Source organism: Jaculus jaculus, chromosome 12, assembly GCF_020740685.1.
Source record: "Jaculus jaculus isolate mJacJac1 chromosome 12, mJacJac1.mat.Y.cur, whole genome shotgun sequence".
In the NCBI taxonomy this organism is placed as follows: Eukaryota; Metazoa; Chordata; class Mammalia; order Rodentia; family Dipodidae; genus Jaculus; species Jaculus jaculus.
This window is the reverse complement of record NC_059113.1, coordinates 468,666-496,070: the sequence shown is the minus strand read 5'-3', so window position 1 is coordinate 496,070 and position 27,405 is coordinate 468,666. Positions and strand designations below refer to the sequence as shown.

At 39.0% G+C, this 27,405-nt stretch overlaps 1 protein-coding gene across 3 annotated transcripts in view; it reads right to left on the bottom strand.

Moving 5' to 3' along the window:
• Positions 1-26,905, bottom strand: part of Marchf3 (membrane associated ring-CH-type finger 3) — a 146,753-nt gene extending 119,848 nt beyond the window's left edge. For 2 of the 3 annotated variants that reach the window (XM_045131401.1, XM_045131402.1), the window contains exon 1: positions 26,817-26,900. The gene's annotated coding sequence lies outside the window, so the exon portion shown is untranslated. Of the gene's footprint in view, positions 1-26,816 lie in introns of all 3 variants that reach the window. The other variant, XM_004669179.2, reaches the window with a different exon arrangement.
• Between the last annotated feature and the right edge of the window lie 500 nt (positions 26,906-27,405).

The window sequence follows — 27,405 nt, the reverse complement described above, 5'->3', positions numbered from 1 at the left end:
TTAGGTGTCAGTGTTTACGTGCTACTTTGTCTGAGGCTGGGTCTCTGTGTTCGCTGCTGTGTATGCCAAGCTAGCTGGTTCACAAGCTTCTAGGGATTCTTCTGTCTCCACCTCCTATCTCCACACTGGAAGTCTAGTTATATAGGCACTGGTGCTACCACATCCAGCTTTACATAGGTTCTGAGTATCCAAACCAAAATTGCTAGGCTTGCAAAGTCAAGTGATATATCCACTGAGCAAACTCTCCAGACCCCAAAAGTCTTTTGATACCATTTCACATGGAAACTTGGCAATGCAGTATTATACTTGCCAGCTTAGAATAATGGATCATAAAGATTATACCTTTATTGTTGATATATTCTAGTCTAAATCTTCTGAAATAAATTCTATATATAACTGAATATTCCTGTTGTTTACAAAATTATGCAATTTAATTTAATAAGACCGATAGAAAAGACTGGATTCCACCTACAAAGTCCATCTCTCTCCCATGTACCATTATGCACCTAGCTGGTAAGGCTGAAAACTGTGGAGCCATCTTTACTTCCTTTCTATTCTTCATGCCACACAGTCAACTCATTACCAAGTCTTGTTTGTTCTGTCAAATTGAAATCATTTCTGTCCATCCCTGCTGTCATTACCTTTCCCAAACTATCAACACATTTTATCTGAATTACTAGCCTGTCTTGGCTGCCTTGCATCCACTTTTGTAATTGTTTCATCTCTTCTCATTTTAGCAGCCAACCATCAAAACATACAAGTCAGTAATGGTGAATGTGGTCCCAGCAAACATGGAACAAGTGCAGAGTAGTGCTATACAGACCATGAACATAGAAAGGATAACTTGGATGTGCAACCGCTAGTAATCTCATAGAATCACTACACTTTAAAAAGGCAAAAATGCATTCTTTGTATACAGCTCAAGGAAGACAGCTATAATCATCTGCATGCCACTCAGAAGACTACACAATGGACACTACACATAGCGACACATTCCATGGACCATGGGATGGGAAATGAGAATATGAGAATGAATTGAATAGACTTAGTGAAGAATGACATGGCATGAAAGGATTTAAAGAATGAAGCTGGAAAACTAACCCACCAGATACCAGGAAGACGTTAACTCTATCCCAAATGATGAAACTGGTTAAGAATTCCAGCCATACCACATGGCCTTTAAGGGAAACGATTATGCATTATCTCAGCCCTAATGCTATTTGTCTGGTGATTATCAGAAGACTGAGCACTGGAGACCAGAGTTATATTTAAATGTTCATTTTCAAGTTCCTTCCTTGCTACTTGAGCCTAGCCTGTATGCAACTGGCATAGTTTTGTGACTAGGAAAGATATACCTGCCTATTTCTATTTCTAGTAACTCTCTCACTGAAAAAGAAAAAAAAAAAAAACAACCATGATGCCTATTATATTTGTATGAGCAGAGAAACTTAAACATATAAAACACCTAAAGGGAATAGATGGGCACAGGCATGAAAAACAATGTCACTTGCCCCAAACTGGAGTAAGTAGTTACTATGTTGCTTGTTTTCTGTAATTATTTAAAATATGGTCAGTTGTTTCAGCATTCCAGGGAGGCAGTGGCATTAAGATGTCCACATCAGAAGGGGAACTGTCAAGAAATCATTTGCCAGAGCCTGGATAATTTCATTCTTAGGAGAAACACCACCACTACAGGTGTTCAGAAGGTGGCTAGGCTCGCTTTGGCATTTTTAACCTAAATAGAATTCAACTACTTCTTGTACATGTTTTCAGGTTGGGTGAATCCCCTTCTTCTAAAATCCAGCTCTTTTTTTTTTTTTTGAGGTAGGGTCTCCCTCTGGTCCAGGCTGACCTGGAATTAACTATGTAATCTCAGGATAGCCTTGAACTCATAGTGATCCTCCTACCTCTGCCTCCTGAATGCTAGGATTAAAGGCAAGTGTCACCACAGCTGGCAAAATCTAGCTCTCTTATAAATCAGACATTACTCAGAGTTTAAGATAGAATTAACTTTCAGTGGGCCAATGCTTATCTGATGCTAGTAGAAACTGCCTGGAGGGAGCAATCAATAAGCAGAGTAGAGAGACAATAAAGAGCAACTGCAAGTCCCACTAGACTGAGCAACTGGGGGACAGAGATTCTGTCTTATTTATCTCTTTAGTCCCAGAACCTAGCAGGTGCTTAGCATACATAAAATGTTTGCTGAGCTGAATGAACAATTGTAATAAAAGAAAAAACAGTCCCAGAGGTGGAAGGTTGATCAGTTGAGTGGGAAACTAGAAGGAATGGGGACTACTAGAGTAATAAACAAATACTACTAGTATGGGAGTGGGGAGAAAAAAATTAAACAAAATAGATGGATAATTAAACATCAAAACATTATATTCTTGGGCAATAGACATTTAGAAAATGTTCAATATCCTTAGCCATTAGGGAAATTCAAATTAAACTACTTTGAGAATCCATTTCATCCCAGACAGAATGGCTATCATCAAGGAAACTATTTACAACAAATGCTGGCAAGATTTGGGGGAAAAAGGAATCCTTATTCATTGTTGGTGGGAATTTCATTATGGAAATCAGCGTGGAAGCTTCTCAAAAAGCTGAATATTAGCCAGGCGTGGTGGCGCATGCCTTTAATCCCAGCACTCGGGAGGCAGAGGTAGGCGGATTGCTGTGAGTTCGAGGTCACCCTGAGACTCCATAGTGAATTCCAGGTCAGCCTGGGCTAGAGTGAGACCCTACCTCGGAAAAAAAAAGAAAAGAAAGAAAGAAAAAAAGAAAAACAAACAAAAAGCTGAATATTTAACTACCAAATTATTCAACTAAACCACTCCTGGGAATATACCCAAAGGACTTTATATCCTATCATGGAGACATTAGCACATCCATGCTCATTCTTGTTCTATTCACAATAGCTAGGAAATGGAATCAGTCTAGATGACCATCAACTGATGACTAGGTCTAAAAATGTGGCACTTATACACAATGTAATTTTATTCAGTTATAGAGAAAAATGAAGTTATGAAGTTTGCAGGAAAATGGATGAAATCAGAAAAGTTTATACTAAGTGAGGTAACCCAGGTTCAGATGACAAAAATCAAATGATCTCTCTCATATGTGGATCATAACTTTGATTGTTTGTATATAAGTATATAAAGGAATATGAGAATGAGTGCAGACTATGAATCAAGATAGGAGGTAATGAGAGGAATAAGAGGTGGGATGCAAAAGAAAATGTGCAGCATGACAGCAGAAAGGAGGCTGTGGCGGGGAGTTTGTGCAAGGTTGAAAGAGGTAGGAGAAAAGAGGGAAAAGGGAAAATAAAATTTGTTTGACAACATAATGTATGTTAACAATAAATAAATATTGAATATGACATCTGTACATTGGTGTAACATGTTCATATAACACACATGTTCATATAAACACGATCAATTCAGCGGGGAATTAAAATTCATGATAAATGATGAAAGGCAGAAGGCACTGGCAGGTGCCCAGGTTGGTTTTATCCCCTCCACTCAGGATTGGGGGTGGGACTGAGGATGCTGAGGGCATCCAGTGGGGGCAAGTTTCAACTGAAGGTGGCAGGCGATGGGAGAGGAGAAACACGTGTACCACAAAGGTGATCAACTCTAGGTTCTTCCCTTTGTTCTACAAAAGTACCCCCCTTCACTTACTTATTCCCAAGGAGATCCCTTCAATTCAAATATAACCCAAAATTTACTTGACAGTCTACCTAGTTTTTATCATCTATACATAGCTAAAATGATCTGTTCTCTATAAATAGGTTGCAAAACTGAACTGTGCCTTATGCAAACAATAAAGGAGAAATAGTCCTAACAGATCAATAATGTTTTCCCATTTCTCCATGCTATTCTGTTTATTTTTAACCCCTTCATAGAGCCCAATATTTGTAAGAAAATCTTCATATTATCTTTAGAAGTACTACCAACTGATGACCAAAGCAGGAAAAAAAATTAAATTTATTTAATTCCTGTTATTTCTTTTTAAAACAGGAACAAGGGCTGGAGAGATGGCTTAGCAGTTAAGTGCTTGCCTGTGAAGCCTAAGCACCCTGGTTCAAGGCTGTATTCCCCAGAACATACGTTAGCTAGATGCATAAGAGGCACACATATCTGGAGTTCGTTTGTAGTGGCTGGAGGCCCTGGAGTGCCCATTCTCTCTCTCTGCCTCTTTCTCTGTCACTTTCAAATAAACAAATAAATAATAAATAAACAAAAAAATTCAAAACAGGAATAAATTCAGTCCCAGCAGGTATTTGTTCTACTACCTCATTACCTAGACTCAGGCCTTTGGGATGGGAGATCATGGTGCATATAAAATCCCATACTTACTCCATGTTTTGTTCCATTTGCCAGTTTAGCTAAGGCTCGGTTCTTTATTCCACATGCAAAAAAAAAGTATGTTAATGCACATAACCCAAAAGAGAGCTTTAGGTTTCTCCGAAATAGGAAGGACCATGACCCTCAGCCTCACCTTTTCTTACTAATACATCATTCAGTGCATAAAAGAACAAGTGCTACAAAGCTCCAGTGCGAAATGCCATGAGGCTCAGCAATATAAAAGGTGTATTAGAAAAAGCAAGGGATGCTGAAATGAGTAATTGGCTCTGTGTAGTAACTGACTCTCTCTAGGGGTGCTTGATAATCTTTCTGTTTCTATGGAGTTCAGCATAAAATTCTCATATAGTTGATGTTGGTCAAGTGAAATCAAATTGGTTTAAAACACAAATTCATTATGAATATTTTTGAATACTGGAGCTTCTGAATTTTGGGGTGAAGGGTTCACAAAGAGTTCTGTTTTTATATTTGCATCTTTGGTAGTCAGACCAAAGATGAGAAGAGTATGTCTAATGAGGAAGTCTTGATTGAAAGATCAGTTTGTCACTCTCTGACCCTGAGCAAGTCACACAACTACTCAGAACATATATGCCCTATTTTGGGGGTTTAAACAGAGTCCATGACCACGGCCACCAGTGGACATGTGCTCATCCTGAAATTCTGGGCCAAATTTTATTTGGAAGAATATATATGTAATTCTTTTGAAAAGATGCCATCTTTCATTATTCCAAAATAATCTATCATTGTTTCCTGTCCCCTCAAGTTTAGGAATCTTTAGCCTAAAGCAATAGGCTGCAAAATTATTAGATCATAACATCTAACTCCAAAACCCTTTTGAATAGGTGGTGTCATTTTCATGCACTAAATGCATACTTGTGCTGTATGAGGCATTTTATAAGACAAACTTCAAAATTACAAAGCATGAGGTAAACATGAAATAAATACAACAAACAATATTCAAATATTTAGAGGAATGTGTTTGTTTGTGTTTCATGATATTTGAAAATATACCTTTAAATACTTGTGATATGTTAATTGAGAAGTTTAGTTCTAAAGTTTAATTTGTATTATAATATTGGGTTTTAATAGTTGTCATGGTTTTAAGCAATGACAGCACACCTAATATAAACATTTCCAAACACTATTTTTCATAACATTCCATATAATTAGAGTTTCTTTAAAATTTAGTGATTTTCTTAGCCTTAAATAACACAGTTGTCTTTAAAGAGTAGATTCATTCTGTTTCTTTTTTGTTAACTAGGGTTGCTTATTTTCATAACATAGTTAACAAAATATGAGACACTTTCCTTTGTAAAAAGAAAATATGATTATAACCTATCTATACATTTGACAACTCGAGCCAACAAATCTCTATGATGCATAAAAATTTTTCATGCACTGTCCTTTACTTAACCCATGGCATTATATGACTTCTACTACACAATAGATGAAAGTTTTTATAAAATTAACCTCATTAATAACATCCTACAACAGTCTGTGCAATTCTGGTTTCAACATCTTGGCTGCACTAGCTTGCTCATTAGTGATATAGTGAATAAACATATCTCTTATAACTCTTCCTTGGGATCTTTCTCAAAGAAACAGCTGCTTCTTAAGAGGAAACACTACTAATGTTGGTTTTTCTTATCAAAAAGTTTTCATAGGCTATGAAAATCTTATTCAGTGGTGCCTCACCAAAAAGAATTTCTTAGTAGATTTCATTAGTGAAACAGAAACTAAGAAGCATAACAGTATAGGAGGACAAGATAATCTAAATGTTTTTGTCCTCTCTGATCTGTTATCCAACAGCACTTGTTTCTTCAAGATTTTAGTGTCTCTAATTTACCCACTAGCAATTTCTGTAAAAAAAAAAAAGTGCCCATTTTAGATAGTACTTATTTCAACATATGGTCTTGTTTTAGGACAAGAAGAAGAAGGAAGGCCAAAAAACAAGAGGCAGAACAAGTGTTTATAAAAGATAGATAGCTTATCAACTTTTGTGTGCAAGTAAAAAAGTGTCAAACAAGGGTTCAAAACACCCATCATTTAGTTTAATGAAACTGTACTAAGAGTCACTGTGATGGGCTCAGATGTGGCTCAGTTACAATGCATAAGCTTAATATGTTCATGGCCCTGGGTTCAAACCATAGCATCACCACCCTCCAACCTAAAACATGTTACCTGAATTAAGTATTAATTTTAAAATGTGTTAAATTGATGTTTTTCTAATCTGGATAGCTTCAAATTATCATTGGGAATTTCTCAAGGCAACACCTGCATTTCCTTACTGCTCATTGGTGTTTGCTTGCACAAATCATCAGTTAGGAATAGCAATATTTTGAAGGAATTCTTTTCAAGCTACTTGAATTGTTTTTGAAATCATTGCTGGGCAGTGTGATTGAAAGTAATAATGTAAAAATTAGTTTAAGTGGACCCATCTAAATATAGTGCGACATCCTGAAGACAAGAGAGGGAATGACTATCAAGCTCTACCTATTGAGAAGAACATTCTTCCCTTAAAATACCTCATCTATCTCACAATGCACCACATGGAGGGTACAAATATTAACTCATATATGTGAATTAAACTTAATTTTTATCATTTGGGGCATATAAAATGAATTAAAGTTGTAGTATTTTCTTCTCATATCCCCAATGGTTAATCTTAACTTCCACTCTGAAAACTAGGGTGTAGGTCATCCCTGCTGTCTTTCAACACACAGTGAAAAATCCAGTGGGGTTTGTGCTAGAAGGACACTGGTTCTCATGTTTTAACTCTTTGAAGGATTCCTGAGCAATCTTCAAACTTATGTTGTCTTCATTGTGTCTCAGAGAAGCTCTCTCTTCAGAAGTCCTCTCAGTAAAGAATCAAGGAGTGTTATTGAGTAGGTTTCTCCACTTAGGGAATCTGGATGAATCCATTGTGTGAAGGAAAGCTAGATACCAATGCCTGTCTTAAAGCAAAGTTATTCTGCATACACACATTGCACTTGAAAATCTTAACAGCTGCAAGTGGGAGGAATATGAGTGTGTGTGTGTGTATGTGTGTGTGTGTGTGTGTGTGTGTGTGTGTGTGTGTTGGGGGGGTCATGTGTTTTTATAGTTGTCCTCTGGACAGCTCTATTTGGTGTAGGAAAAAGAAATAGTCTATTTTATTAAGTGGAAAGTAAAAGTTTTCTAAATTTAGACTTTTTGTCATCTGGATTATTTGCTTTGAAAAATGGTTTTCTACATGTGCCAGCCTGGGGACAGAAACTCAAGGAGTCCAGTGTGTACTTTTGCAGGCAGTACTATCAAAAACACATGACAGGCACAAGGCGCACAACCTGGTCTACAGACTAAAGTTGTTATCCTGTTTTATATACATAAATACATACATACATACATATATATGTGTATATATATATATATATATATAGTTATGAATATGTAGGTGAAATTATTTCTATAGCAGTAGACCCTAGTTACCCTTAAGTAAAAGCTCTTACAGTACTAATACAGTAACATAATTGAGTTTAACATAAAGGATAACAGGACCACAAGATACTTTAGACTTGGTATGGTCAAATTTCCTCCATTAAAACCAGCTTCTCTCTTGATTTTAGAGAAGCCCCAGAAATCCCAAAGCCTGATTCCTTCCAGGGGTCATCTCTCTCATAACCAGAAGAAGACTTCACAAAAGCTAAAGTTGACTCACTCCTAGGAAACTAAGTTGGTTGCCTAGTATTGTGTTTGCTGAAATGGCACAGCATACAATATAACTGCCTTTCAGTATTTGTTTGGTAAAGGTTTTGTTAAAAAAATGAAAAATGACAAGGAAAGATAGTCAAATCAATGTTGTCTTCTGTTATTTTAGAGATTCCACTAAACTATCCAAGATACTTAATCAGCAAATAAGTAAAGGGCTGCATCCCCATAGTTTTTCAATCCCAATTATGTTTAAGCATCCCCAGAGTCCAAGGTCTTTTAACTGAGCCATAATACCAAACAAAATACTGGCCCCCCAAACCATAATGGCACAGAATAAACATTTACACTGCAAAAGATGACACTGGGCATAGCAAAGAAACATTCAACAAATACAAGATTTAAACATGGCAAACATCAAACTCTGCAGCTCCAAGTCCAACAACTCTAGTCAGTGACAAGTCTCCAAGTCTGATATTTCTAACTAGTGACAAATATCTAGAGTTCCAATTCTGCCCCTCCAGCTAGGCTACTCACAGCCCTGGAAAACTTCATCTGGTGCCAGCAGCTCTCCTTGGCAGCCATCCCATAATCCTGGCATCTCCATTAGATCTCTGATGCAACTCATGGTTCATTCTCATGGCTCCATAGAGTCTCCATGCAGGTAATCCAATAAACCTACTTCACACGGCCCATGGTCATTTTGAAAAATACAAAACCATATTGCAAATTCAATGACTGTCTCATAATGCCAGGTGGGCTACCAATTTGTTAATTGGGGGAGGGGGCAGTGGAGATAAATCATACTTTGAAAAATAGGACACTCCTTCAGCATTAAGGCCACTTCAAAAGAGTCTACATTCTTCCTGTTGTCCCAGTGCAGGTCGACTGGCCCAATCTCAATGGTATCAGCCCAAACATTTCATTTCTGTGCCATGTCCTTTGCTCACACCAGTCAATTTCTATGCAATGCAACCCTGCACAAGTTTTTGGGAACCAGCCCACTCCAGGCAAAGCTCTTTCTAACCCTCATGAACCAAACCTCATAGCCCATAGTTCTTACTGCATTCAGGTCTTTGCATTCTGACAAGAATACTCCATCAAGCTGTACTTACAGCATTGTAAGGCATCTCTTAGACCAAGATTTCAAATTCATCCACATTCCTCCCGCATAGCAGTTCCAAGAGGCCAAAGTTACAGTCAGGTTTCTGGCAGAAATGATACCACTTCTTGGTACCAACTTTACTGTTGCAGTCAGGTTCACATTACTGGCAGAAAATATACAACCAAGAGCAGCTTGTGGGATAAAAGGTTTATTTTGGCTTATAGACTTGATGGGAAGCTCCACGATGGCAGGGGGAAAACAACGGCATGAGCAAAGGGTGGACATCAACTGACCAACATCATATGGAGTACAGTAACAGGACAGTATGCCAAACACTGGCAAGAGGAAGTTGTCTATAAAACTCATAAGTCCACCCCCAACAGTACACTGCCTCCAGGAGGTGTTAATTCCCAAAACGCCTTTAGCTGGGAACCTAGCATCCAGAATATCTAAGTTTATGGGGGACACCTGAATCAACCCATCACAGGGGACATCTAATTTAAACCACCACAGCCTGTATGTATGGAATGTGGTAGTTTGAATCAGGTGCAATTATGTGAGATATTACCACCATTGATATTAGGCCAGCTGTTCTGCATTAGAACCACAGTAAGGATGCTGAATCATTTGAAAGTCAGGGGTCTGAATGCTGAAGGAGTGTCCTGCTCTTCAAAGTCATCTTTATTCCTCCCTAGATTTAAAAATTTGGTAGCCCACCTGGTACTATGGGAGTATAACAAATGCAGGAAAGAAAGAGTCATTGGATTTGCAATGTCGTTGGTCTTTTGGAAACAGTCATTGGGTGATGTGAAGCAGGGTTGTTGGAGTCCCAATGAAGCCATGAGAATGAACCATAAATTGTAGTAGCCTGAAAACCACAGTCTGGATCCCCCCACAACCCATGTATAGCTGTATGCAGTAGCATATATGTCTAATCCCTATACATATGCACCTGTAGGGAAGATGGGAAGCAGGAGAAAGAATGAAGCTTGTGGGCCAGCTGGCCTGGCATACTCAGAGACAAACAACAGACCCCTTCTCAAACAACATGGAAGGTGAGGACCAACACCCCAAGGTTGTCCTCTTATCTCCACACATACACTATGCCACACCCATGCACGTGCACACACACATACACACAGAGGAAAAAGAAAGAAAAGTAACCTACATGAAATAACTCCAGTTCATAATACTGTATTGTTGTCTGTATCAATAACCTTTGAAAACACATGCCTCTGAAATTCAAGCAACAAAACAATCCACTCAAAGTGCAGAAAATCCAAATGCCAGAGTACTTCTGTGAAGGACTCTGTGCTGGAAGTAATAGGTACAGCTCTAATGCAGACCCAAATTCAATCAACATGGCATGCTTCTATGTACTCATCCAAACCACCATAAGCTTTTTGGGCATATAGTCAACTGCTTAATCTAGCATGAGGAGATGGCTCGGGTCAGAATCCCAGGGTCTATCCCAAACTATGCTGTTACCTTTGTTCAGAAGAAAGGCAGGAGAACACTGGTTTTTTTTTTTAACTTTAGCCTTTTGCTTAAAAATTAGAATATGTAAGTATGCTTGCAAAAACAAGACATCTATGATGAAAATTCCCACCTATACATAATAAAATCTCCCTCATATTGCCCCAAAAGAAAAGGAAAAGATAACTGAATTCCCTAAGAGTACACTCCCCTCCATGTGTCTGTCCTATTATACTTTTAAGAAGAATTTACCTACCTGTTTTTGTATGTATGGGCATGTGCATGCCATGATGTGTGCCATGAGGCATGTGTCGTGGTGCATGTATGGAGGTCAGAGGACAACCTTGGGGTATTAGTCATCTCCTTCCACCTGTTTGAGGCAAGGTCTGTCTCATTTTTGCCACTGAGAGTGTCAGACTATCTGGTTCATGAGCTTCCATATTCTCCTGGCTCCTCCTCCATTGTAGTAGGTGCATTAGGATTGAAGATGCATGTGCCTCTTTGTGTCTGGCTTTATATGGATGCTGGGGAGGATCAAACTCAAACTGGCAGGCTTGAAAGCAAGCACCTCTAACCACTGATCAATTTCCTATGCCACTATTTATACTTTTAAATAATGGAGACAAGTCATTATTTTAAGAGTTACTTTTTTCTAAATATTTAATTTATTTTAAAGCAGGCAGAGAGAGACAGAAAGAAGGGAGACAGACATAGAGAATGGGTATGCCAGGACCTCTAGCCACTACAAATGAACTCCAGGTGCATGTGACACTTTGTGTATCTGGCTTTATGTGGTCACTAAGGAATTGAACCCAGGTCATTAATCTTTGAAGGCAAGCACCTTAACTGCTGAGCCATCTCATAAGCCCAAGAATTCATTTTTAACTGCCCATTATCCATTTTGAATTATTCATAATCCATTATTCTTTGTTAACAATTTCAAATGCAGTCGAATGCATATATGCAAGTGTATGTTGCTCATTATTGTTTCCTATGTACACTATTAAGATATAATGGCTGCCATTTTAATTGGCATTAAGAGGTCTATTGATATGACAACCTAACCAGTTCAATTATTTTGCCCAACTGGAGCAGGAGTAATTGAGAACCAAGTGGGAATGAAAGATTAAAAGGTTATCCTTCCTGGGCTGGAGAGATGGCTTAGCGGTTAAGGGCTTGCCTGTGAAGCCTAAGGACCCCGGTTCGAGGCTCGGTTCCCCAGATCTCATGTTAGCCAGATGCACAAGGGGGCGCACGCGTCTGGAGTTCATCTGCAGTGGCTGGAAGCCCTGGCTCGCCCATTCTCTCTCTCTCCCTCTATCTGTCTTTCTCTATGTCTGTCACTCTCAAATAAATAAATAAATAAATGAACAAAAAATTTTAAAAAAAAAGGGTTCTCCTTCCTAATACTTTGAAATGGGGCTAAAGTTAGTTATACCCATTTAAGTTCTTCCTTTTTGGATGCCCGGTGCAAGCATGGTGAGATACATTGTTAGGGTCTCTAATCTTAGCTATGACATTTCCTGTCTTATGTTTTACCATCAATAGTGACCTACTTGCTATCCAACATGGTTTTCCAACTGGGGCTTTTGATGCTCACACATGGGAAACACAATTATTTTTATATTTAGCACAAAATATAGCCAAGAAATATTTCAAATGCTATCCAGCCTAAGCTATCTGCATGATATGAATCTTGTTTTGTGATAACTGTTTCATGCTTTGTCATTTAGAAATACAATAGGTATGATCCACTAAAATCAACATATTCACCTGTTTGTTGTTGTTGTTGTTTATCAAGATAGGCTCTCGCTCGAGCCCAGGCTGACCTGGAATTCACTATGTAGTCTCAGGGTGGCCTCGAACTCATGGTGATCCTCTTACCTCTGCCTCCCAACTGCCAGGATTAAAGGCATGTGCCACCACATCTGGATTCACCTGTTGTTTTTTAAAAGCAACCTATGAAAATATGAAAGTACTATAGGATGTTTGTATCCAATATATTAAAGACTAGAAAAAAAGTGAAAGAATCATGTCTTAGCTATCTATCTGAAGAAATGGCAACAAATGATTTTTGTTGACAGTGATGGGAGACAATGCACCAGTAATACTTACTTTTGACATCTCTAGAAAAGTGAAAAGAACTAATTAAAAATGATAAACAGTACAAAAATGAATACTTGGAATAAAGACTCATATTTTAAAAGGTAAAAATAGGCAAAGCCTAGACACTTACTGTAAAACAATGGACTATGCAATACAAATATCAAGCAGCAAAATATGCCAGAGGATAAGTCAGTAAGGTTACTTCACTAGGCAAAACAATATGTCATTCATAGTTTTTAAAATTAACAAAAAAGCTACCATAATAAACTTATGTATGTATATAGCATAGCAGATTTTGTTCAAAATTTAGCCTTTCCTTATTGCTTTGATCCACAAACCCCAAAGAAATAAACAAAGGGTCCTATATTCTAATAAAGAGTACTTGTTCTATATCACTTGTGAATAAGCAAATTCCCAGCACTCAACCAAATCTCCAAAACAGATGTCAGGAATCTGCAATACACCTATTTAAGTGAATTTCTAAAACTCGGTGGATAAACTAGCTTAAAGACAGCTGCTTTTGTGCATCATAAAGGGTCTTTCAAATCCCCATGGAAAAGGCACACACTCCACTTTGCCTCACTGCCACCCTCAAAGTACTTGGGAAACATTCTACCAATGTGTATATACCTATTATGGATTCCTTATCATCACTACTACTTTGCTGTATATTTTCTATAGCCTCATTGTGTTTCTCACCACACAGTCTTGAAAGAAAAAAAAAAGAGAGAGAGAGAAAGTTTCAGTTGATCCTTAAAAGGGCTCACAAGAGCCTAAGTAGACCTTACACTTATCCAACTTAAATAAAAGGCATTTAATTTCTGGTCTCATTTTCAACTGGATCCCAGTGAACTTGCACACAATTATACATCCATCTATACTTAGGTAATAAAGTGAGGATAAGGCAAGGAAGAAACAGAACCCACCAAGGTGCAGGGAATTTTGCACAACAGGACTTGGAAAGATTATAAGAGCCACATGTTGGGATGTCATGCCCAGAGGCATTGTCTCCTCTCAATAACTTGCTGCTGCTCCCACAACACATAACCCACAACCGCATGGGGAATATGAGCAACCTCACTGAGGAGGGGCCCCTGTGGAATGAGGGTGTGTGTGGGGGAGGGGGAAAAGATGGTGCCAACACATGATGTATCCATACTAAGTATGTTTTCAATTGAAAAAAAATAGTATATGAAAAAAAACAGGTTTTATTCCCCAGTACCCACATAAAGCCAGATGCACAAAGTGATGCAAGCATCTGGAGTTCGTTTGCAGTGGCAAGAAGCCCCGGTATGCCCATTCTCTCTCTCTCTCTCTCTCTCTCTCTCTCTCACTTTCTCTCTGTTTGCAAATATATAAATTTAAATATATACATATATTTATGTATTATAAATATATATATGCATTTATGTATGTATATTTCATAGTTAAGTGACCTAACAGAATCATCAAGCAACAGAAGGCAATGTCAAGGGTTTAGGAACTGATCCTCTCTGCAGAAAAACCTTAGTTTGTGAGATTATCTAGGAGAGAACTGAGAGGCATGAACAGGGAGGAATGGAATGAAAAGGTCTATCAAAGTTAAATGATGATGTATTTAATTGAGTGGTGGTAGCTATCACACAGGAAGTTTCAGAAAAGAGTGTCTTACACTGAAGTTAGCAAATGGCACAACCACCCATGGAATGATGAAAGAAAAAAAAAACACAAATACGCTTTCCTGAATGAAGAAGGTGGAAACTAGAGCAAAGGGGACTTTGAAGGAAAATACTACTTCATTTCTGTCAATCCCTTTCAAATTAATATGTGAGGTAAAGCTATTTTTTAATTAGCACTTTCATAATTACTTCAGAACAATTAAGAACACAGTTGCAAGAAGAAATTATTTTAATAGATACATGAATTGAAAACAATGTGCATGCAAAGAAAACTTTATTTTGTTTAAGCTAATTTGCTGTAAAAAAACAATTATGAAACTATAATTCTACAAGTTTATTATTTAGCCTTATAAGTAACTTCATATTTTAAAAGTTTGTGCCATTAAAAGTATTGGTGCCTTATAACTATAATAAATAAGAAATTCATAAAGTATTACTCAAGTTTTCCTGTTGTACTATAATTTCTTAAAACTTTTTTTTCTTTTTATTGGAAGCTTTCATACTTACAATGAACCATTTCTTAAAACTCTTTTACAATCACAGTAACTCTATCTTTCCTCCGAAGACCTTTAATATACTTTCATTTTTTGGTCCTTAGGATGAAAAGCAGGCACATTTAGTTTTCAAATTTTGTAAGAAAAAAATTTCAAACTAGATCTACTCACACTCAAATGAAAACTGGTACCTTAGTTGGGAGCCGCTTGGGAGGCAGAGGTAGGAGGATGGCTGTGAGTTCAAGGCCACTCTGAGAATACATAGTGAATTCCAGGTCAGCCTGGGCTAGAGCAAGACCTTATCTTGAAAAGTCACAAAATAAATAAATAAATAAGTAAATAAATTAAAAAAAAAACCTGGTACCTTACCTTATTGTTAGGGTAAGAAATAAAAGCGGAGGGAACTGGAGAGGTGGCTTAGTGGTTAAGGCATTTTCCTGCAAAGCCAAAAGACCTCAGTTCAAATCCTCAGGACCCATATAAGCCAGATGCACACAGTGGCACATGCATCTGGAGCTTGTTTGCAGTTGCTGGAGGCCTGGCGCACCCATTATCTCTCTCTCTCTCTTTCTCTCTGTCTGCCTCTTTCTCTCTCTCTCTCAAATAAATAAATAAAAATATTAAAAAAGAAATAAAGTATGACTATGGGCTTACTAGAAATAAAAACTTCTAGATATTCATTCACTCACTCACTCACTCATGTGCTCATTCATTTTAAAATATGGCTAGAATATTTTTGCCTTCGCAGAATTTATATTACAGTGGAAGAAACAGATGAAAAATAGACAAATGAGTAAATTATCCAAGACTCTGGTGGAACTATAAAGGAAACAAAAGTAGGGAAGATACAAACAATAAGTGGTAGGTTGGGGGGAAGAACCTTAAACAGATAGATTGGGTACTTATAAAGAAGACACATTTAACAGTCTAGAAGGAGAGAATGTAGCTATAGGAACAGAAGCTAAGCTATGTGATCCAAGCAAAGGGGCCACAAACACAAAGGTTCAAGGTGGGAATTAAACTAGCTTATTATAATAACAATAAGAAGATTGAGCAAGGGCAACAGGGTTAAGTAAGGTAGTCACAGAGACAGACCCTGCAGGCCTGAATAGTGAAATTATGCCGAGTCAGAAAATACATGAACAGATAAACCCATGTCTGAATCCTAGCTTAGCCACTTACTAGTTGTGTGATTGAAGCAAATTACTAGCAATTTTTATTTGTTTTCATTTTTTTTCTTTTCCAGTTAGGGTCTCACTCTAGCCCAAGCTGACCAGGAACTCATTCGGTAGGACCAGGCTGAACTCAAATTCACAGCAATTCTCCTAACTCTGCCTCCCAAGTTCTGGGATGAAAGGTGTATACCACCACACCTGCTACTAGCTCCTTTTAGATGGTAAAGTCCTAATTTATAAAAGTGTGCTCAAGAAAGCATGATCAGTTATAATCATCTCTAATTTTCTGTCTTTGTTGACACCATGATATATAACACTAATGAAATGGTTTATATCCATATAGATCTATATTACAAAATATACCAGAAATATAAAATTGTTGAGAAATAAGCGTGTTATCTTAATCCTTCTTTATTCATTCAGTAAATATCACATATTTGTTGAGTACAAGCAGAAATAAATTAGTACAGTCAAACTCGTTAGGGTTTATTGTGGCTCTAATCAGAATAATTATTGATTTTGGATCACTTAATTAGTTTGCATTGTGGCTTTTTTTTTTCTCTGTCTACCTAGACCTTGCCATTTTTTGGCCACAAATATATAGTACTTCAGGGTTACCTATCAACTACACAACAGTCATGACAGGGAGTTTCATAATATTTTCTAAGCCACAGCATATAGTACACATCTGTAGTTGCCTGCTGACATTTATCTTGCACTCTCCTCCAATACTCACACATGTACATCTTCCTTGACAACAGAATCCCAAGTCTGCTTAAATTTAGTTCTTCTTCTCTAAAGCAATGATCCCTTGCTAGTGACTGACCAAGAAGTTGGCATATGAAGCAGTCCTGAGCAGTGAGTGAAGACTCCTCTGGAAGTCTTGTAAGTAACACTTTAATTCTTTAAAAGAAGACTTTGAAATGGTAGCAATGGTTCCATTCTGTGCTCTAGACAGTATCATGCTGCTGCAGCCATCTCACAAATATGAAGAGAACCAAACCTTTAATGAGAGGGTCACTGAGGACAACAGCGATTGAGAGACAAAAGGGACAAGCATTCTTGATGATATCATTACTTTTTGATCAACTAATCTATTTCTGTGCCCCATTTCTTACATGAGATATGACCTTACTGAGCATATCAATTTTAGTATTTTGTATGCAGAGATTTCCTAGAAAAATAAAAACATACTTGCTTCTCTTTTCTTAAATGGTTGAGGGCTGGGAGTAGGACTCCAACTCTAGTTCAGTGAGCTCTAAGAATCCTGGGATATGGGGGAAGACAGCACTTTAACATGTACCACTAGGATAATCACCAAAAGAGGCCCACAGGGAAACACACTAGAGAGCATAGGAAGAAGATGGTACTTTGGCATGAGCTGCCTGTGGCTTTCTCTAACTGTTTAAAACTTTTACCTCCCACCTGTCTGGGACATCAGTCGTTCCACTAGGACCTAAACAAAGCATACTTTTCTTAGACCTTTGTTCCATAAGACTGCCAACTAAGTCTTTATTCAAATACAAGAGTTTCAATATAGAATTGAAATAGGATTATTGTTTGTGGAGCTGATAGCTGGGATTAGGAATAAAATCCAACAGAAGAACATAAAATATTATAAAGTTAGCACATAATGGTAAGTAGAAAATATAATGCATGCAGATTTTATAATTTCATATGGTATATGAGAAATATTACTTGGAAATGGGTCAACATTGTAAGCAGTGAAAATTTTCTATGAGATCATAATTAACTAGAAGAGTAAATGGTGCCTTAGCTTATGAAAGGGTCACTATCAGGATTCTACTTAATGTCTTCATTACTAGTCTGCAGCAAACATGGAAATCTGTTAAATGTGGGGTCAGTGTCTTACTGTAAGATGTTGCCAGCGGCAGAAGAGCTATAGAAAAATATATGAAGTGGTTAGAAGCAACACAAATGAATTAAGCATATCAGGGAAAACAACCTGAAACATTAAGAATAAAAATTAAGTAAAACAAATGAAGAAGACAGAAACTTGCTGACAATAATTCTGAAAATGGAAAAAGAAATGACAATTGCTGATAATAACTGCAAGGCAATGACCTGAGCTCAGAAGAGAAATGGGTGTGGCTAGAAGAATTAAACTGTTAGCTGAGTATGGTGGCACACACCTTTATTCCCTGCACTTGGGAGGCAGAGGTAGGAGGATCACTGTGAGTTTGAGGCCACCCTGAGACTGCATAGTGAATTCCAGGTCAGCCTGGGCAAGAGTGAGACTCTGCCTTGAAAAACAAAAAGTGTATTGTCTACACACCCTGTTTATAAAGAAACCACAGTAGGCCTGTCTTCCCCTTATTCTATGTGTACATATTTTGGTTTTTGTAGAAAGCCTAACCTTCTTGTCTATGGTTGTAATGAATATGGCTGTTACCAGTGGAGACTTGTGATCTTAATGATAGGAAAATGAGCTATAAATGATTAGGAAGGTACGAGGGAATGACACCAGCAAGTATAAAGTTTGTGAGACTAATTATCATATACTACATAAGGCTCTCAGAGCATCTAATATCCCATCAGGAAAATCAAAACAAAACATGGAAGTTCTTTGAGAGTGGTCAAAAATGTGGTTACTTATGAGGAAGATTCATGGTAACAAGGATTGTGATAAAGCTTTTATTAACAATTTTTACCTGGAAAGAAGGGGGAAAGAATATAAAGAAAGGAATATATTAGAGAGTGGGGGCTGAATTAAGGAGAAAAGTTAAAACTAGGACACTTAAAAGGTTCTAGATAGCAACTTTCTGACCTAGAACATCTGTTTGTGGTGCATGTACACAAAGCCTAAGAGGAAGATTTGAGAAAGTGCACAGCAAAATCCTATAGGGACGATGTTCATTCATTGCAGGAAAAGGGATGAGATGAATTGTCTCACAGATGTTGGCTTATGCCCTCTACCTATTAGCTTCCCTTAAGTCTTTCTAGGCCTCTAGTTCTCAAGGTAAAAGGGGAGGCCCTGGTATATGCAGGGACAAGTGATTCTGGTTCCTAATATCCAAAAGAAACCTATGTTTGAGCTCATGACTTAGTCCAGGGTTGCTCACATTCTCTGTGGCTGTGGACATCAAAATACCTTGAATTAATACTCAATTTTCTAACATCTTCACAGATACAAGAAGAAAGCACCTATGTTAAGTGAGGCTCAGTTTTACAGATGATACTCATAATCCAGGTCCTTGATCTCCTGAATCCTTTAAAGTTCCATAAGGTCTGACATTAAAGGGCTATCCTGATGGTATTTATTTCAGGAAGTTATGCTTAATTCAGCTGACCCATAAACTGCCCCTATGCAGGGACATAACTTCCCTACACTAGTGCTTGCTTAGGCCATCCAACTATGACATAAATACGACTATATTGAGGGTGCTTCCTGAAGAAAAGAAAACATAAATAAAAACTATAATAAAAAATGGTCTCTAAATAAAAAATATACTGCAATTATTTATTTATGTATTTATTTATTGAGGTAGGGTCTTACTCTAGCTGACCTGGAATTCACTATATAGTTTTAGGGTGGCCTCAAACCCATGGCAGTCCTCCTACCTATGCCTCTCAAGTACTGGGATTAAAGGAATGAGTCAAGTACTGGGATTAAAGGAATGAGTCACCACACCTGGCTATTATTTTTAAATCTTCTCCATCACAATGAGCTCTGAATACTAGAAAGCCTCTAGGTCCATCTCCATCTTGCTCTTCGAAATCTTTCCAAATCTCCAATACCAATGCTACCTAGTCACTTGCCATGGATAGTAAAAGGAAATCAACCATCAGCAAATTCAGAAGACATGAGTGAGGCGGTCCCAAGTCTCAAGAAAGGGCTATGAACAAGCTGCCTTTTAAGATATAACAAGGATTATGAAAACAACAGGATCCAGGGAAGATGACCAAGAAAGAGGGAACCAGAAACAACCCTGATGAAGTCCACATAGGATGACAGTGAAAGAAGGAAGCAAGGCAGGGAGGAAGCAAAGGGTAGTACAGGAATTGATGATAGTGCCTTGAAATGCTGAAGCTGGTAGTAAATTGCAATGTCTAGTCCTGCAATTCAGTTATTGCTTCCACTTAGATTTATTTTTTGTGGATATCTTTATTTTATTTATTTATTCATTTATTTTGGTCTTTTCAGGTAGGCTTTCACTCTAGCCCAGACTGACCTGGAATTCACTGTCATTTCAGGGTGGCCTTGAGCTCACAGCAATCCTCCTACCTCTGCCTCCCGAGTGCTGGTATTAAAGGCGTGCACCACCACACCTGGCCTATTTCGTGGATATCTTATGTGTAGCCTTTAAAGCCCTGTTCACATGTAGTTCCGCATAGCTTCTAGTGCACTTAGCAACTATGTCTCACATAACCTTTCTTGAGAAATTGAAAAGTGGGTCCCTGCTTTTCAGGAAATTTTAGTCTGGAAGTAACAATGTAGGAGATGAGGGCTCAAACAGGACAAGGACTGACATGGAAAACTTTCCCAAAGGTGCTAATACTGGCATTGAAATTTGAGCTAGTTAAACAGAAAATAACTAAAAATCTATTGATTAATTTGTTAAATAAATATCTACTTATGATAAGTATTCAATTAGTCATTATTAATTAATTTAAGCTCATTGTGATCTGTGGACTTGGAGCTAGTTATTTTTTGTTGTGGTTTGTTTTGTTTTTCTAAGGCATTGTTTCACTTTAGCCCAGACTGATCTCAAATTCACTCTATAGCCCAGACTGGCCTATAACTCATGGCAATTCTACTACCTCAACCTCCTGAGAGGCATGGTGGTACATGCCTGGATGGGAGTCAGTTTTTATCATCTTTGCTTTTATTACTGTCAATTAAAAATAAATCTATCCATTTTATTCAGGGGTATAAGTAAAAATATTCCATCTTCCTTGCCTGGAATGGGGGAGTACATTCATAATTTTTCCAGTTACATGGCATTCTCTTTTATTTATTTCATAGCAAAAAGTTTTAACAGCCTTCAAAACAACACATTTTGCTCACTTGAAATATGTCTGTGTGTTTTAGTATAAAATATACTTGGCAGCTCCTAACATAATTGGAAGCTGCAACTTCTGAAAACTTGATTTCTTTTTAATCAAATTTGTAGAACCATACTGGGTTTCTTGCAGTGCTGCAATACTGAACAATACATCATTAGATCACTGGTGGTCTGATGATGGATTTCTCAAAAGATATTTCCAACCAAGAAGAATAAGACCAGAAGTCTCATTTGGCAAAGATTAACAAAATATTGTTTCAAACATAGTTAATATGCAGAGAAGAAAATACGGCAAACTAGATCAGCCATGGGTTTAGGTGCATTTATATTGATTATGGATTTTCCTAAGTACTTGAGATCAGCCACACTGTTATATATGCCTCTGATTAGACCCTGAGATGAGAAGGAAAGAGTTATAGAAAAGAGAGAGAGAGAGAGAGACTGACTAACTAGGGGAAGGCCTGCTGCTATAATAAATTAAAGCAAGCAGGATTAGCTGGTTGTGAAGACCATATAAAACAGAACCAGCCGGGCGTGGTGGCACACGCCTTTAATCCCAGTACTCGGGAGGCAGAGGTAGGAGGATTGCCATGAGTTCAAGACCACCCTGAGACTACATAGTTAATTCCAGGTCAGCCTGGACCAGAGTGAGACCCTACCTCGAAAAACCAAAAAAAAAAAAAAAAAAACCAGAACCAATGCCCCCAAGAAACTCCAAACCATCCACACCTCTATAAATTTCTTACCACCTTGTCTGGCATTTTACAGGAGGTATTTCTTTCCCACACACTCCCCAGCCCATTCCCACCTCTGACACTTCACTTCTGGCCCAATTCCTTCTTCAGAGCATAACATTTGTTTTTCTTGTGTAACCTAGATTGCTGTCTTTAGTGATGTTTTCCAGCATGTATTTGGAGTATCTGAGGCTACAGATGAGTACAACTGTCACTTCACTCATCTAGATTTTAAATATGCTACTGACACTGTAAGCTGGGGATATCTAATATGACACTCATATCCATAGCATTTCAATATTATCCACCATTTTCTTGTTCCTTACTTTTCTTGTTAATCCACAAAGCTACAGTCAAACTTCTCTAATAGATGTTATTAATACCCATATACTCATAGCCAAAGTAGGAGCTTGATACAGTATTTTGTAAGAATAATAGTTGGAATGCTTAAAATTTAGGTATTAGGTGATGTTAGAATGGATAGGCTTGAAAAGTGAACTTTTTTCTTTTTTAACAAGTAGATTTCACCATGAGAATAAGGAAAGAAAGGTCAAAAGCTGGAAAAGAATTTGTCAAATGAAAGTTAGATGCCAGAAGTATGCCATAGAAAAAAGAGAAAAGAACTGTTGCATAGAAGCTTGCAATGACCTACGGCCCAGTTTCAAGAAAGGCAGCATTCTACTGTAGCTTCTTTCTTTTTCTTTTCTTTTCTTTTTTAAATTAGGCACAAGTCGGTACTACATTTTGATCAGGGATTGTGGTATTCTTCAGGTTTGTAACCTTTCTAAGTCCATCAAATCATGAAGCTGGGCAAATCATGTATTACTTCAAATTACTCTATTTTTTAGTGTAAAAACATTATTAGCAGCATAGCATAAAGATAAAATATCACTAGATTAAAATACAGGTCCAAATTCTTCATGGAGGCTTTGCTCCCAATGGTGCTCTGTGACCTTTATCATATTATTTGCTGCTGTAGGTCAAGGTTGGCTTTTAAGGTCAGGGTCACTGAACCAATGATCATATGTGCTGATTAACTTTATAAAGAAAACTGTTACAATGTCACATCCAATATAAGAAAAAAATTGAAATAAAATTGTAAAAAAAACTGTAGGTGATATGAATGACTAAGCATAACCCTATCATAAACACCATAATGCTAGATAAAAACACTGCACAGCATAAGGTCAACATTGCAGTTCTTGGTGTCATCTTTTAAATATGAAATACAGGATCTAAAAATTATCCTTTTCTGGCTGCTGTTTGCTCATCTGGAGCAAAGTAGGAAAGAAATTATTGTACTGTACTTAAAAGATTATTAAGTGGCCTATCCACATGCCAATTGCTTCTCTACACAGAAATTGTTCCATAAAGATCCCACTGATTATCCAGTGGTCTGGAACAATCTAAGTTCAGTGTCCCAAGCTATCTATGCCCTTTTGTCATCAGGGAAGTATATATTCTGAGCACTTCTGACCTAAGAAATAATTTAAGATTAAAAAAAAATAAGGAACTTGAATGGTAGAAACAACTACTTCTTTTTTTTTTTTTTTTTTTTTGGTTTTTTTGAGGTAGGGTCTCACTTGGGTCCAGGCGAAACAACTACTTCTAATAGATTCATTCTCTTATTTAGGAGTCCATGTGGAGAATTGTACCAGTCAGAAATGAGAGAAGAAAATCCAGGTGTCAGTATCAAAAGATAAATATGTAACCAATTGACAATAAATTATAAATCAAAAAATTAATACTGGTTTCAGTGAGAGGAGTGCTCGCAATCAATTCTCAACCCATCTGTGTGATGACGAGAAATGGTACACAACTAGTTGGATAGCTCAAAATAAGTGTAAGAAGGTGAGTGTGTCTGGGTTCATGGCGAGTGGGGCTCACAGGCTAGCCAGCAGAGGAGCTAAAGCTTCCTCAGGAGATCCTTAATTCTGGTTAAGTCTATGCTCGGCTAAAGTGTACACTTACATTCCTTCTAGCCTCTAAGCCGACAATCACTTTTAAGGATTTTTATTTATTTGAGAAAGTGAGAGAGTATATGGGAGCACCAGGACCTCTTGTCACTGCAAACCAACTCCAGACACATGTGCCACTGTGTATCTGGCTTTATGTGGATACTGGGGAGTCAAACTCAGGCCACCAAGCTTTGCAATCAAGTTCCTTTAACTGCTGAGTTACCCCCACAACCCTATCCATGATGGCTTTTAAAGAGACTCTTTAGGGGAGAAATGCTCAACAATGTATTAGGGCTGGCCCAATCATCCAGAGGATTCTAGGAACCCTCTAGATTAGAAGCAGGCAGTGGTAGAACCAAAACTGGGGAAGGATATTCAATTACTTTGTTTCCCCAGACAGTCATCCTTAGAATTGGAGCCAACTTGGAATAGGAATAACTGAAGTTCCAGAAGACAAAAGAAGCCTATTGCTGAGGAAAGAGTTAATGTATTACCTATAAATTGCACAGGGCCAGTAAATGTCACCTGGAAATTTTTAAATAATCAATTGTCAAATCAACTCAATTTATGTTCTTTTAAATCATAAATACCATTCTAGTGTTTTTTTTTTTTGGTTTTTTTTTTTTTTTTTTTAATATGAGGAAGGAACCCCTGGTAGCAGAATCTGCTGGGATACCTGAAAATGCAGATTCCTAAGCACCACCCCAGGACCCAGAGCTGAATTCCTAGAAATGGTATCCAGGCCAAAGGTCTGAATTTCCAAGGAGATAGCTAGTTCACTAGGTGATTCATATAAAGTCAGGAAGATTACTGTGGCTATATAACTCACCACAAATTTAGACACGCATGAAGCAGTAATTTGCATATTTCTCCCAGAATGTTTATGTTCCTTATAAGTGGAAACAATACTTCTTGTGTTGAGTTCTTAAAACCACTTGCTTAAGCTTCTCAAATATAATGAGCACTATTATTAAAATGTTATTATGAACATCAAATTACTGTAAAAAAGCCAACTATGCTTCTCAAAAATGTTGCCTTTATTGTCACTAAAAGTAACTGGGCTATTAAAGGCATTTATAGTTTTGAAAAGTATCAGTCATTAGGCTGTGGGAACTTAATAAGCTGTTATACTCCTCCCATACCTTTTTAGTCATCAGAATTTTTGTGATAAAGCTTTTTTATTATTTTTAAACTATAAATTGTGATCCATTGATACTAGTGATTAAGCTAAATATGAATTTATATCCTGGTTTTAAATTCCTAAAAGCACATTTCATTAGAGTTACTAAGGGAGTCTTAATTCTAGTCTTAGTAATAAACCTCTGTTTACTTTTATTAGTGTGGGTTTTTTTTTGTTCAAAACAATTCAGTTTTAATGCATTCTCTTAGCAAAAGAAAACAGTTTATGAGATATACTTGCTACTGCAAAGCAGCAAACCGGTATTGCATGGTGATGTGACAAGCACTACATTTCTTTTTCTAGAGGTATTATTTTTTTCTCCTATAAGCTCCCCTTTCCTAAATCATTGCTATACTTATTTCACAAAATACAATCTCTCCTTTCTAGAGACAGCTTTCCCTTCTTTTTCTCCCTCACCAAAACTGCAAGTCCAGTCCAAATAATGAATGAAAACAAAATTGGAGAGAAAGGCTTTGTTTGTAGCATGTTGTTTTGGCCAAGGGCTGTCCCCTACCCATGCTCCACCCTGGTGCTCTGACTGAAGTGTACATGTTGTTTTAACAGATGGGCTGGCTGGTGGCTACTGAGCTGTAAAACAGGAACGTGGAATCTGCACTGAGTGGTACTGAACTGAATGCTCATAAAGTTCATGGCCATACACTGACCCAGACAGACCAGACAGATGCAGACATGCTTACACATACACACTCACCATACACCTCACAGCTCGTGGGGTTCAGCCTTGTAATCTGGGGTAAAGGGGGATCAAGGCTGACTTTCCTCTTCATATATTTCTACATTTCCCTATCAGTTGTACACACATATACACACCCACAGATCTGTGTGTAAGTACATCACATATGTATATTTAGATATAAGTATGTAAAATAATGTCTTATATAATTATATGTATATATAAATACTTGCAAAGATCTAACTATTCCCTAAATTCTCAACCCAAGTCTTTAGTACTTTCATTAAGATCCCATTCATATAAAATAAGAGAAGAAAATAATGTATTGGATTCTATTTACTCCATCCATAATATTAACTACATGTATGAAACTGCCCTAAGAAAAAATGGGCTGCTTTTACCATAAGGAAAGAAAAAAAAAATCTAATCCAGATCCAGCTACAAACGAAGTGTCAGGTTTAACCTTGAACCCTCTGCTGTCAGTTCTTGCCACGACTTCATCAGTTAAATACACAGGTGTTCAAACACCACCTGATCAGGCTGGCTGTCCCTTTCAGCCTGGGCTTTGACTCTCCAGGGCCGGGGCACCGGCACCTTACCGACCAGGCTGGCCCCAGATTCTAACCAAGTCCCTTCCGAACACCTTTGTGGTGGACGTGACAGTCCCAGCACCTCAGGACAGGCCCAAATTCAAGTGCGGACGAAAAGCAATTACTTCACAAAGTTTATCGTGTGGCATGGCTGTTGGTTTCTTTCATCCGCAAGGACTGAAGGCCCGGCTACGGTGCCTGCCGGCGGGTCACCCGCTCCCCGGCCGCCGGAGACGCACCCGAGCCTAGCGAGCCCTCGCTCGGCCCGCGGCTCACCGGCGGCCGCCTGCGGGTTAGGGTCGGAGGACCGGTCTGCGCGCGGTCGAGGCCCGCGGCCCCCACCCGCCCGAGCCCCACGCCGCGGGGCAGGCGCGCCCCGAGCCCGGCCCGGCCCGGCCCGGGCCAAGTTGGTGCGCACGCAGAGCCGCGTCCCAGGCGGAGCCGGGGTGCCGGGGAAACCACGCGTTCCGAGTGCGGACGGGATGCCAGCGCGAAGGAAATGCCCGCCGCCTCCCCGCTCCGACCACTCGTCCCGGCCGCCCCCGCCCCGCACCGCGCGGCCACTCACGCTCCACGCCGCGTCCGGTCGCGAATTCGCCCGGCGCGGAGCCGCACTTCTAGCCGCCCGCAGGACCAGGGCACGCGGGCCGGCCCGACACTTGACAGGGCGCCCAGCCCGGCGTCCCCGGGCTCCGCAGCTGCCGGGAGCGCGGCCACAGCTCAGGGACCCGCTCAGCGACTGAGGCGGACCGCGGCGCTGGGAGAGCCGGCTCGGGAGGGCGGGCGGGGCGGCCGCCAAGCCGGTGACTGTGGCCAGCCGCGATGGGGCGGGACTCCCGGAGGCTGCGGGCCGAGCCCAGCGCGGTACCGCCCAGCAGTCGCTGTCCAATCACCTCCGGCGGGGCCGGCTGCGGGCGCGCAGGCGACGGCTGTGGCAGAGTGCTGAGGCTGCTGGCGGGTTCTGCGGGTCCTACTGCAGTGAGATCCGGACACCTTGAGAAGGAAAACCTTGGCTGACCGAGGTCCGGAACCCGATCCAGGGCGCGTGGTCGCGCACTGGAGAACACCGGTAGCTGGAGCTTGCAGGAGGCGTGGAACTTGGTGGCCGCAGAGGACGCCAAGAACCCAAAGAGGATGCGTCCCACTAGGTCACCCAG